General features: G+C 35.0%; 1 pseudogene; it reads left to right on the top strand.

Annotated features, from left to right (window-relative positions):
- Window positions 1-9,468: 9,468 nt before the first annotated feature.
- Window positions 9,469-10,772, top strand: LOC138903782 (uncharacterized; annotated as a pseudogene).
- The last annotated feature ends 851 nt before the right edge of the window (window positions 10,773-11,623 follow it).

Genomic DNA, 11,623 nt, shown 5'->3' with positions numbered 1-11,623 from the left:
AAGGATGCTACCTCTACTGCTCAAGCAGCGACTGAGTTTGCAGAACATCCAAGCCGAGCTGCCAGAGCTGTTGTAGAACTTTCAAGGAAATATTGTCTTGATGATGGTGGTTCATGCCACTTAGGTTTCAAGGATGAAAGGTTGGAACATGGGCAATCATATCCTGGAGATGGTAATGGTAATTTTTCTATTGGCAAGCATAATTGGAACATGAAATTTAAGGATGCTACCTCTGCTGCTCAAGTAGCGACTGAGTTTGCAGAACATGCAAGCCTAGCTAAAAGAGATGTTATAGAACTTTCAAGGAAATATTGTGCTGATGATGGTGGTTCATGCCACTTAGTTTTCAAGGATGAAAGATTGGAACATGGGAAATCATTTCCTTGAGATAGTAATGGTAATTTTCTATTGGCAGGCACAATTGGAACATGGAATTTAAGGATGCTACCTCTGCTGCTCAAGCCACGGCTAAGTTTGCAGAACATGCAAGCCTATCTAAAAGAGATTTTGTAAACTTTCAAGGAAATATTGTGTTGATGATGGCGGTTCATGCCACTTAGGTTTCAAGGATGAAAGGTTGGAACATGGGCAATCATTTCCTGCAGATGGTAATGGTAATGTTTCTATTGGCAGGCAGAATTGAACCATGAAATTTAAGGATGCTACCTCTGCAACTCAATCAGCGGCTGAGTTTGCAGAACATACAAACCTAGCTGCCAGAGCTGTTGTAGAACTTTCATGGCAATATTGTGTTGATGATGGTGGTTCATGCCACTTAGGTTTCAAGGATAAAAGGTTGGAACTTGGGCAATCATTTCCTAGAGCGGGTAGTGGTAATTTTTCTGTTGGTAGGCAGAAATGGAACATGAAATTTAAGGATGCTACCTCTGCTGCTCAAGCCGCGGCTGAGTTTGCAGAACATGCAAGCCTATCTAAAAGAGATGTTGTAAACTTTCAAGGAAATATTGTGCTGATGATGGTGGTTCAAGGCACTTAGTTTTCAAGGATGAAAGGTTAGAACATGGGAAATCATTTCCTTGAGATGGTAATGGTAATTTTCTATTGGCAGGCAGAATTGGAACATGAAATTTAAGGATGCTACCTCTACTGCTCAAGCAGCGACTGAGTTTGCAGAACATCCAAGCCTAGCTGCCAGAGCTATTGTAGAACTTTCAAGGAAATATTGTCTTGATGATGGTGGTTCATGCCACTTAGGTTTCAAGGATGAAAGGTTGGAACATGGGCAATCATTTCCTGGAGATGGTAATGGTAATTTTTCTATTGGCAAGCATAATTGGAACATGAAATTTAAGGATGCTACCTCTGCTTCTCAAGTAGCGACTGAGTTTGCAGAACATGCAAGCCTAGCTTTAAGAGATGTAGTAGAACTTTCAAGGAAATATTGTGCTGATGATGGTGGTTCATGCCACTTAGTTTTCAAGGATGAAAGGTTGGAACATGGGAAATCATTTCCTTGAGATAGTAATGGTAATTTTCTATTGGCAGGCACAATTGGAATAAGAAATTTAAGGATGCTACCTCTGCTGCTCAAGCAGCGGCTGAGTTTGCAGAACATGCAAGCCTAGATGCCAGAGCTGTTATAGAACTTTCATGGCAATATTGTGTTTATGATGGTGGTTCATGCCACTTTAGTTTCAAAGAAGAAAGGTAGGAACATGGGAAATCATTTCCTTGAGATGGTAATGGTAATTTTTCTGTTGGAAGGCAGTATTGGAACATGTAATTTAAGGATGCTACCTCTGATGCTCAAGCAGCGGATGAGTTTGGAGAACATGCAAGCCTAGCTGCGAGAGCTGTTGAAGAACTTTCAAGGCAATATTGTGTTGATGATGGTGGTTCATGCCACTTAGGTTTCAAGGATGAAATGTTAGAACATGGGCAAGCATTTCCTGGAGATTGTAATGGTAGTTCTTCTGTTGGCAAGCAGAATTGGAACATGAAATTTAAGGATGCTACCTCTGCTGCTCAAGCAGCGGATGAGTTTGTAGAACATGAAACCCTAGCTTCCAGAGCAGTTGTAGAACTTTCAAGGCAATATTATATTGATGATGGTGGTTCATGCCACTTAGTTTTCAAGGATGAAAGGTTGGAACATGGGCAATCATTTACTTGAGATGGTAATGGTAATTTTTCTATTGGCAGGGAGTATTGGAACACAAAATTTAAAGATGCTACCACTACTGCTCAAGCAACGGCTGAGTTTGCAGAACATGCAAACCAAGCTGCCAGAGCTGTTGTAGAACTTTCAAGGCAATATTGTGTTGATGATGGTGGTTCATGCCACTTAGGTTACAAGGATGAAATGTTGGAACATGGGTAATCATTTCCTGTAGATGGTAATGGTAATGTTTCTATTGGCAGGCAGAATTGAACCATGAAATTTAAGGATGCTACCTCTGCTACTCAAATAGCGGCTGAGTTTGCAGAACATGCAAACCTAGCTGCCAGAGCTGTTGTAGAACTTTCAATGCAATATTGTGTTGATGATGGTGGTTCATGCCACTTAGGTTTCAATGATAAAAGGTTGGAACATGGGCAATCATTTCCTAGAGCGGGTAGTGGTAATGTTTCTATTGGAAGGGAGAATTGGAACATGAAATTTAAGGATGCTATCTCTACTGCTCAAGCCGCGGCTGAGTTTGCAGAACATGCAAGCCTAGATGCCATAGCTGTTGTAGAACTTTCAAGGCAATATTATGTTGATGATAGTGGTTCATGCCACTTAGGTTTCAAGGATAAAAGGTTGGAACATGGGAAATCATTTCCTTGAGATGGTAATGGTAATTTTTCTATTGCCAGGTAGTATTGGAACATGAAATTTAAGGATGCTACCTCTACTGCTCAAGCAACGGCTTAGTTTGTAGAACATGCAAGCCTAGTTGCCAGAGCTGTTGTAGAACTTTCAAGGCAATATTTGTTAATGATGATGGTTCATGCTACATAGGTTTCATGGATAAAAGGTTGGAACATGGGAAAGCATTTCCTGGAGATGGTAATGTTAATTTTTCTGTTGGCAAACAGAATTGGAACATGAAATTTTAGGATGCTACCTCTGCTACTCAAATAGCGGCTGAGTTTGCAGAACATGCAAACCTAGCTGCCAGAGTTGTTGTAGAACTTTCAAGGTAATATTATGTTGATGATGGTGGTTCATGCCACTTAGGTTTCAAGGATAAAAGGTTGGAACATGGGCAATCATTTCCTAGAGTGGGTAGTGGTAATTTTTCTGTTGGTAGGGAGAATTGGAACATGAAATTTAAGGATGCTACCTCTGCTGCTCAAGCCGCGGCTAAGTATGCAGAACATGCAAGCCTATCTAAAAGAGATGTTGTAAACTTTCAAGGAAATATTGTGCTGATGATGGTGGTTCATGGCACTTAGTTTTCAAGGATGAAAGGTTAGAACATGGGAAATAATTTCCTTGAGATGGTAATGGTAATTTTCTATTGGCAGGCAGAATTGGAACATGAAATTTAAGGATGCTACCTCTACTGCTCAAGCAGCGACTGAGTTTGCAGAACATCCAAGCCTAGCTGCCAGAGCTGTTGTACAACTTTCAGGGAAATATTGTTTTGATGATGGTTGTTCGTGCCACTTAGGTTTCAAGGATGAAAGTTTGGAACATGGGCAATCATTTCCTGGAGATGGTAATGGTAATTTTTCTATTGGAAAGCATAATTGGAACATGAAATTTAAGGATGCTACCTCTGCTGCTCAGGTAGCGACTGAGTTTGCAGAACATACAAGCCTAGCTAAAAGAGATATAGTAGAACTTTCAAGGAAATATTGTGCTGATGATGGTGGTTCATGCCACTTAGTTTTCAAGGATGAAAGGTTGGAACATGGGAAATCATTTCCTTGAGATAGTAATGGTAATTTTCTATTGGCAGGCACAATTGGAACATGAAATTTAAGGTTGCTACCTCTGCTGCTCAAGCAGCAGCTGAGTTTGCAGAACATGCAAGCCTAGATGCCAGAGCTATTATAGAACTTTCAAGGAAATATTGTGTTGATGATGGTGGTTCATGCCACTTTGGTTTCAAGGAAGAAAGGTTAGAACATGGGAAATCATTTCCTTGAGATGGTAATGGTAATTTTTCTGTTGGAAGGCAGTATTGGAACATGTAATTTAAGGATGTTACCTCTGATGCTCAAGCAGTGGCTGAGTTTGGAGAACATGCAAGCCTAGCTGCCAGAGCTGTTGAAGAACTTTCAAGGCAATATTGTGTTGATGATGGTTGTTCATGCCACTTAGGTTTCAAGGATGAAAGGTTAGAACATGGGCAAGTATTTCCTGGAGATTGTAATGGTAGTTCTTCTGTTGGCAAGCAGAATTGGAACATGAAATTTAAGAATGCTACCTCTGCTGCTCAAGTAGCGGCTGAGTTTGTAGAACATGAAACCCTAGCTGCCAGAACAGTTGTAGAACTTTCAAGGCAATATTGTGTTGATGATGGTGGTTCATGCCACTTAGTTTTCAAGGATGAAAGGTTGGAACATGGGCAATCATTTCCTTGAGATGGTAATGGTATTTTTTCTGTTGGCAGGCAGTATTGGAACACGAAATTTAAAGATGCTACCACTACTGCTCAAGCAACGGCTGAGTTTGCAGAACATGCAAGCCTAGCTGCCAGAGTTGTTGTAGAACTTTCAAGGCAATATTGTGTTGATGATGGTGGTTCATGCCACTTATGTTTCAAGGATGAAAGGTTGGAATATGGGCAATCATTTCCTGGAGATGGTAATGGTAATGTTTCTATTGGCAGGCAGAATTGAACCATGAAATTTAAGGATGCTACCTCTGCTACTCAAACAGCGGCTGAGTTTGCAAAACATGCAAACCTAGCTGCCAGAGCTGTTGTAGAACTTTCAAGGCAATATTGTATTGATGATGGTGGTTCATGCCACGTAGGTTTCAAGGATAAAAGGTTGGAACATGGGCAATCATTTTCTAGAGAGGGTAGTGGTAATTTTTCTGTTGGTAGGCAGAATTGGAACATGAAATTTAAGGATGCTACCTCTGCTTCTCAAGCCGCGGCTGAGTTTGCAGAACATGCAAGCCTAGATGCCATAGCTGTTGTAGAACATTCAAGGCAATATTATGTTGATGATAGTGGTTCATGCCACTTAGGTTTCAAGGGTGAAAGGTTGGAAAATGGGAAATCATTTCCTTGAGATGGTAATGGTAATTTTTCTATTGGCAGGTAGTATTGGAACATGAAATTTAAGGATGCAACCTCTGCTGCTCAAGCAACGGCTGAGTTTGCAGAACATGCAAGCCTAGCTGCCAGAGCTGTTGTAGAACTTTCAAGGCAATATTGTGCTAATGATGATGGTTCATGCTACTTAGGTTTCATGGATAAAAGGTTGGAACAAGGAAAAGCATTTCCTGGAGATGGTAATGTTAATTTTTCTGTTGGCAAACGGAATTGGAACATGAAATTTAAGGATGCTACCTCTGGTGCTCAAGCAGCGGCTGAATTTACAGAACATGCAAGCCTAGCTGCCAGAGCTGTTGTAGAACTTTCAAGGCAATATTGTGTTGATGATGGTGGTTCATGCCACTTAGGTTTCAAGGATAAAAGGTTGGAACATGGGCAATTATTTCCTGGAGATGGTAATGGTAATTTTTCTATTGGCAGGCAGAATTGGAACATCAAATTTAAGGATGCTACCTCTGCTGCTCAAGTAGCAGCTGAGTTTACAGAACATGCAAGCCTAGCTGCCAGAGTTGTTGTAGAACTTTTAAGGCAATATTGTGTTGATGATGATGGTTCATGCCACTTAGGTTTCAAGGATAAAAGGTTGGAACATGGGCAATCATTTCCTTGAGATGGTAATGGTAATTTTCTATTGGCAAGCAGAATTGGAACATGAAATTTAAGGATGCTACCTCTGCTGCTCAAGTAGCGGCTGAGTTTGTAGAACATGAAATCCTAGCTGCCAGAGTTGTTGTAGAACTTTTAAGGAAATATTGTGTTGATGATGGTTGTTCATACCACTTAGGTTTCAAGGATGAAAGGTTGGAACATGGGCAATCATTTCCTTGAGATGGTAATGGTATTTTTTCTGTTGGCAGGCAGTATTGGAACACGAAATTTAAAGATGCTACCACTACTGCTCAAGCAACGGCTGAGTTTGCAGAACATGCAAGCCTAGCTGCCAGAGTTGTTGTAGAACTTTCAAGGCAATATTGTGTTGATGATGGTGGTTCATGCCACTTATGTTTCAAGGATGAAAGGTTGGAATATGGGCAATCATTTCCTGGAGATGGTAATGGTAATGTTTCTATTGGCAGGCAGAATTGAACCATGAAATTTAAGGATGCTACCTCTGCTACTCAAACAGCGGCTGAGTTTGCAGAACATGCAAACCTAGCTACCAGAGCTGTTGTAGAACTTTCAAGGCAATATTGTGTTGATGATGATGGTTCATGCCACTTAGTTTGTTGAAAAAATATTTGAAGTACCTACAATAAAAAATTGGTTCAAAAGACAAAGAGAAGAATATTACGTAGTTAGTCAAAAAGAACATATAATTGACTGTAAATATACAAAAGGAAAAGCCAAAATACCAATAATAAATAAAAGAATAATAAATAAAGAAATACAAGATATAAAGGCAAAAAACCCAATTAAATATGTACACCTAGGAGGAACTGAATTATTAATAAAAGCATGTTTTAGAGAAGGAATAGATACCCCTATAGAAATATATTTAGCAGATGATAGAATAATCCAACCTATAGAAAAAAGCATAATAAGTGCAATAAAAGGAAATCTTATATACCAAAAGTTTAAATTCATAATAAGTGCCAATTATTCAATAGCAATAAACGATAGGAATATAGATAAATCATTAGTATTATACTGGAAAATGTCAGGAATAGAATTAACACCTGGAAGTAAGATATTAACAGCTAGATGTAAAAACTTATACGTCTTAACAACAAAACATAAAATAGCAGCAAGAAATAAAATTAATAAAATCAAAATAGAAAATCCATTTGAAAGAATAGTTACAGTTATTGACAATAATGAATACAGCTATAAAGAAATTGATATGGAAGAAGACTTAGAAATAGTAAAAGAGAGATTAAGTACATCAAGTATACCAAACCAATTAACTTATGAAACACCAACATCATCAAGAATAAGTACATCAAGGAGAGAATATATAATCCCAAAAAACTTAATAAGAAACACAAAAGAAAAAATAAATCCATACCATTACTATATAACCGGAATCATGGAACAAAGAAAATATCAAATATTAATAAATACAGGTCAAGAAGAAAACTATATCACAAGAGAATTAGTAACAGAAACTGAAATAATAACTACTGAACAACTATGCCCAGAATTACCTAAAGAATTAATAATAAATGAAGAAATAACAGAAAAAGAAATAATTATTGGAGGAATACCTTTGATAATACAATTTAAAATATATCAAGAAAATGAAAACGAAAACATTACACTAGGAATAAAATGGTTAGAAAAAGTAAAACCATACAATCTAGGAGATAAACAATTAACCATAACATACAAAGATAAGAAAATAATAATAAAAAGAACAGAAGAATGAAAATATATATACTCGCAAAAATCATAGTAGAAGGATATTATAATAGATACTATACACCAATGATAGATACAGGAGCAGAAGCTAATATATGTAAATATAATTGTTTACCAACAGATAAATGGGAAAAATTAAAAACACCTATGGTAGTAACAGGATTTAATAATGAAGGTAGTATGATTAACTACAGAGCCAAGAATGTAAAAATACAAATATGGGATAAAATATTAACTATAGAAGAAATATATAACTTTGAATTCACTACGAAAGATATATTACTAGGAATGCCATTTTTAGATAAACTATACCCACATATAATAACAAGGACACACTGGTGGTTTACCACACCATGTAAAAATAAAGTAGGAGCAAAAAGAGTAAATAATAAATAAAGAAAAACTATAGAATGGATAAAAGGAAGTGAAAAAATCACACAAAAATTAGAAAATATAAGTAAAAATGAAACTACTCAATTAGAAATTATTATATTTACAATAGACAAAGTAAAAATAATCCAGAATGAATTAGAAAAATTATATAATGATAACCCTCTAAAAGGATGGAATAAACATAAAACAAAAATAAAAATAGAATTAATAGAAGAAAACAGTATAATAACACAAAAACCTTTAAAATATAACTTTGATGACTTAGCAGAGTTCAAAATGCATATAAAAGAATTATTGGATAACAATTACATACAAGAAAGTAATAGTAAACATACAAGTCCAGCATTTATAGTAAATAAACATAATGAACAAAAAAGAGGAAAAAGTAGAATGGTTATAGATTACCGAAATTTAAATACAAAAACTAAAACATATAATTACCCAATACCTAATAAGATATTAAAAATAAGACAAATCCAAGGATATAATTACTTCAGTAAATTTGACTGTAAATCAGGATTTTACCATCTAAAACTAGAAGATGAATCTAAAAAACTAACAGCATTTACAGTACCACAAGGATTTTATGAATGGAATGTTTTACCATTTGGATATAAAAATGCACCAGGAAGATACCAACATTTTATGGATAATTATTTTAACCAACTAGAGAATTGTATAGTATATATAGATGATATATTACTATATTCAAGAACACAAGATGAACATATAAAATTATTAGAAAAATTCATACATATTATAGAAAACTCTGGTATAAGCTTAAGCAAAACCAAAGCAGAAATTATGAAGAATCAGATAGAATTTTTAGGAATACAAATAGATAAAAATGGAATAAAAATGCAAACACACATAGTACAAAAAATAATCAATCTTGATGAAAACATAGATACAAAAAAGAAATTACAATCATTTTTAGGATTAGTAAACCAAGTAAGAGAATATATACCTAAATTAGCAGAAAACCTAAAACCTTTACAGAAAAAACTAAAAAAGGATGTAGAATATGGGTTCGATGAAAAAGATAAGGAACAAATAAAGAAGATTAAAATATTGTGTAAGAAACTACCAAAATTATACTTCCCAGATGAAAATAAGAAATTTACTTATATTGTAGAAACAGATTCGAGTAATCATAGTTATGGAGGAGTTCTTAAATATAAATATGATAAAGAAAAAATAGAACATCATTGCAGATATTATTCAGGATCTTATACTGAACCACAAGAAAGATGGGAAATAAATAGAAAAGAATTATTTGCATTATATAAATGTTTATTAGCATTTGAACCATATATAGTTTACAACAGATTTATTGTAAGAACAGATAACACCCAAGTTAAATGGTGGATAACCAGAAAAGTACAAGATTCAGTTACAACAAAAGAAATACGCAGACTGGTATTAAATATATTAAACTTTACATTTACAATTGAAATAATCACTACTAACAAGAATGTTGTTGCAGATTACTTATCAAGACAAAGCTACCCAAACTGAACCAGATAATACAATGGAAAATCTACTCTTAGCTATGACTACACTTTGTAAAAAAGTGGAAAGCATAGAAGAAGAGATACAGATAATAAAGAAAACAGCTAGTGGTCAGCAGCATGACTTGAAAAATGCGGAGATAAGACGATCGGAAGTCTCTAAAATTCCAGAGCTAGAAGGTGACGTTGAGAAACACCTAAAAACTCATAACAGTTTGTTAAATGCAGTTGCAGGAAGCAGCACAGCTAGCAGTTTATCTGCAAAGAAAAAGGAAGAAATTAAACCTAGATATACAAATACAAATATGAACAATCTATTTTCAAAACCATTCATACAGAAAAATATCCAAAATACCCAGAAAGAAATATTCCTACCACCACAGATAAACACCTACAAAGAAAGCCTAAACCAAGCCAAAAAGACATACAACCATATAACCCGTACATATATAGACAACATATATAAAATACAAAACTTCCTAAACAAAAATCCAAGATCCCAAACTACCCAAAATCCAGATGAAGATTATATTACTCATTATCTAACAGGATATAATAAACTAATAGCATTACCAAATACAAATGCAAAACTAGTAGCCACTTGCTACAATTACGGATTACTAGATACAGTATATACACAGACAGGACAAGAAATAGCTACCATACCAGAAGTATACAGAGCATTTATGCAGTACAAAAGAATAACCAAAGGAACATTATTCTATATACGATTCTATTCAGCTACAGCAGAGATACTATATGAAGAAATAAAACCCATCATACAAGTTATCAAGATCGGACTTACAAGGGAGATGCTAGTACCAGAAAAAAATAGAAGAACAAGAAGAGATAGAAAAAATAAATATTCCAGACTTTTATGCAAATAAAAGGATTATCGGAATATCCACTATACTAAATGAACTAGCAAACAACTACCTAAATCAAAATGCTATTTGGAGTTATTATTCAAGAGAACAGACAATGATATATTCAAACTGCAGAGAAATACGAGAACCAGATATGGAAGAATTAAGACAATGGGTCTTAAGTCTTTTGAAGCCAGAACAATCTACAACCACAAGAGCTATAAGGACAAATTTTATTTCTCCAGAATTATTAACAAGATATTGCAAGTTAATCAGTCACAAATATCCAGACCACATATGCTCAAAATGCAAAGGAGAAGATAATATTGTTCCAGACGTACAACTGGAATAAACAAGAAGAAGATTACTGAAGAAGAAGACGACAAGCTAGACAAAGAAATATGGCAGACAAAATAATATGAAAGAGATATTAGATTCCTTTCTTTTCTTTATGTTATTTTGTTTTTTGTAAAAGTCGTAAAGTAAATAGTAAGTGTCAGTTTTCATGAACAGTAAAGGTCGTTCATGAATAGTAAGAGTCAAGAGTCAGATTCATGAACAGTAAAGGTCGTTCATGAATAGTAAGAGTCAAGAGTCAGATTCATGAACAGTAAAGGTCGTTCATGAATAGTAAAAGTCATTTTGTAATATTATAAATAAGTCTTTCGATTATGAAATAAAACAGGCTACATCTTCAGGCCAAGGGCTTCTCTCTCCTCTCTCTCTTCTCTTCTCACAAGAAATACTTACAGAAATAAAAATATTCAAAGATAAAATACAGGAAAGCTATGGAAGATAAGCAAGCTATGAATCAGCAAGAAAATATGAAAGATCAACAAGAAGACACCAAGAATCTACAAAAACAGGTATGTAACACTATGAACATGAGTAGCTAAACTAGTATATTCCTGATAATCTCTTACATGTAGATTATAATTATCCATCATATAATAGTACTGTTATAAAAATCATCTTAAGTAAGTTTGCCATGAAAATATGCTAAGAGTAAGTAAGCCCAGACTATGCATCCTAAAGTTGAAACCGGTAGGCAGGAGGCCGTTTAGGGGAGTAAACAAGAGTTGAAGCGCTGTTAGGGTAACTGATTGAAGCAGAAAATCATGGTAGTGACCAAAAAGATGATTAAAATAACTTATTATAATATGATGAATAAGGATAATAAACATAGAGATTAAAAGGAATATGTTTTAGCAAATCATATGATAAGATGAACACTTATCTAATAGATGACGAT

The sequence above is a fragment of the Nicotiana tomentosiformis genome, unplaced genomic scaffold (assembly GCF_000390325.3).
Source record: "Nicotiana tomentosiformis unplaced genomic scaffold, ASM39032v3 Un00001, whole genome shotgun sequence".
Lineage (NCBI taxonomy): Eukaryota > Viridiplantae > Streptophyta > Magnoliopsida > Solanales > Solanaceae > Nicotiana > Nicotiana tomentosiformis.
Note: the sequence above shows the minus strand (reverse complement) of the source record. Positions and strands in the feature narration are given on the sequence as shown.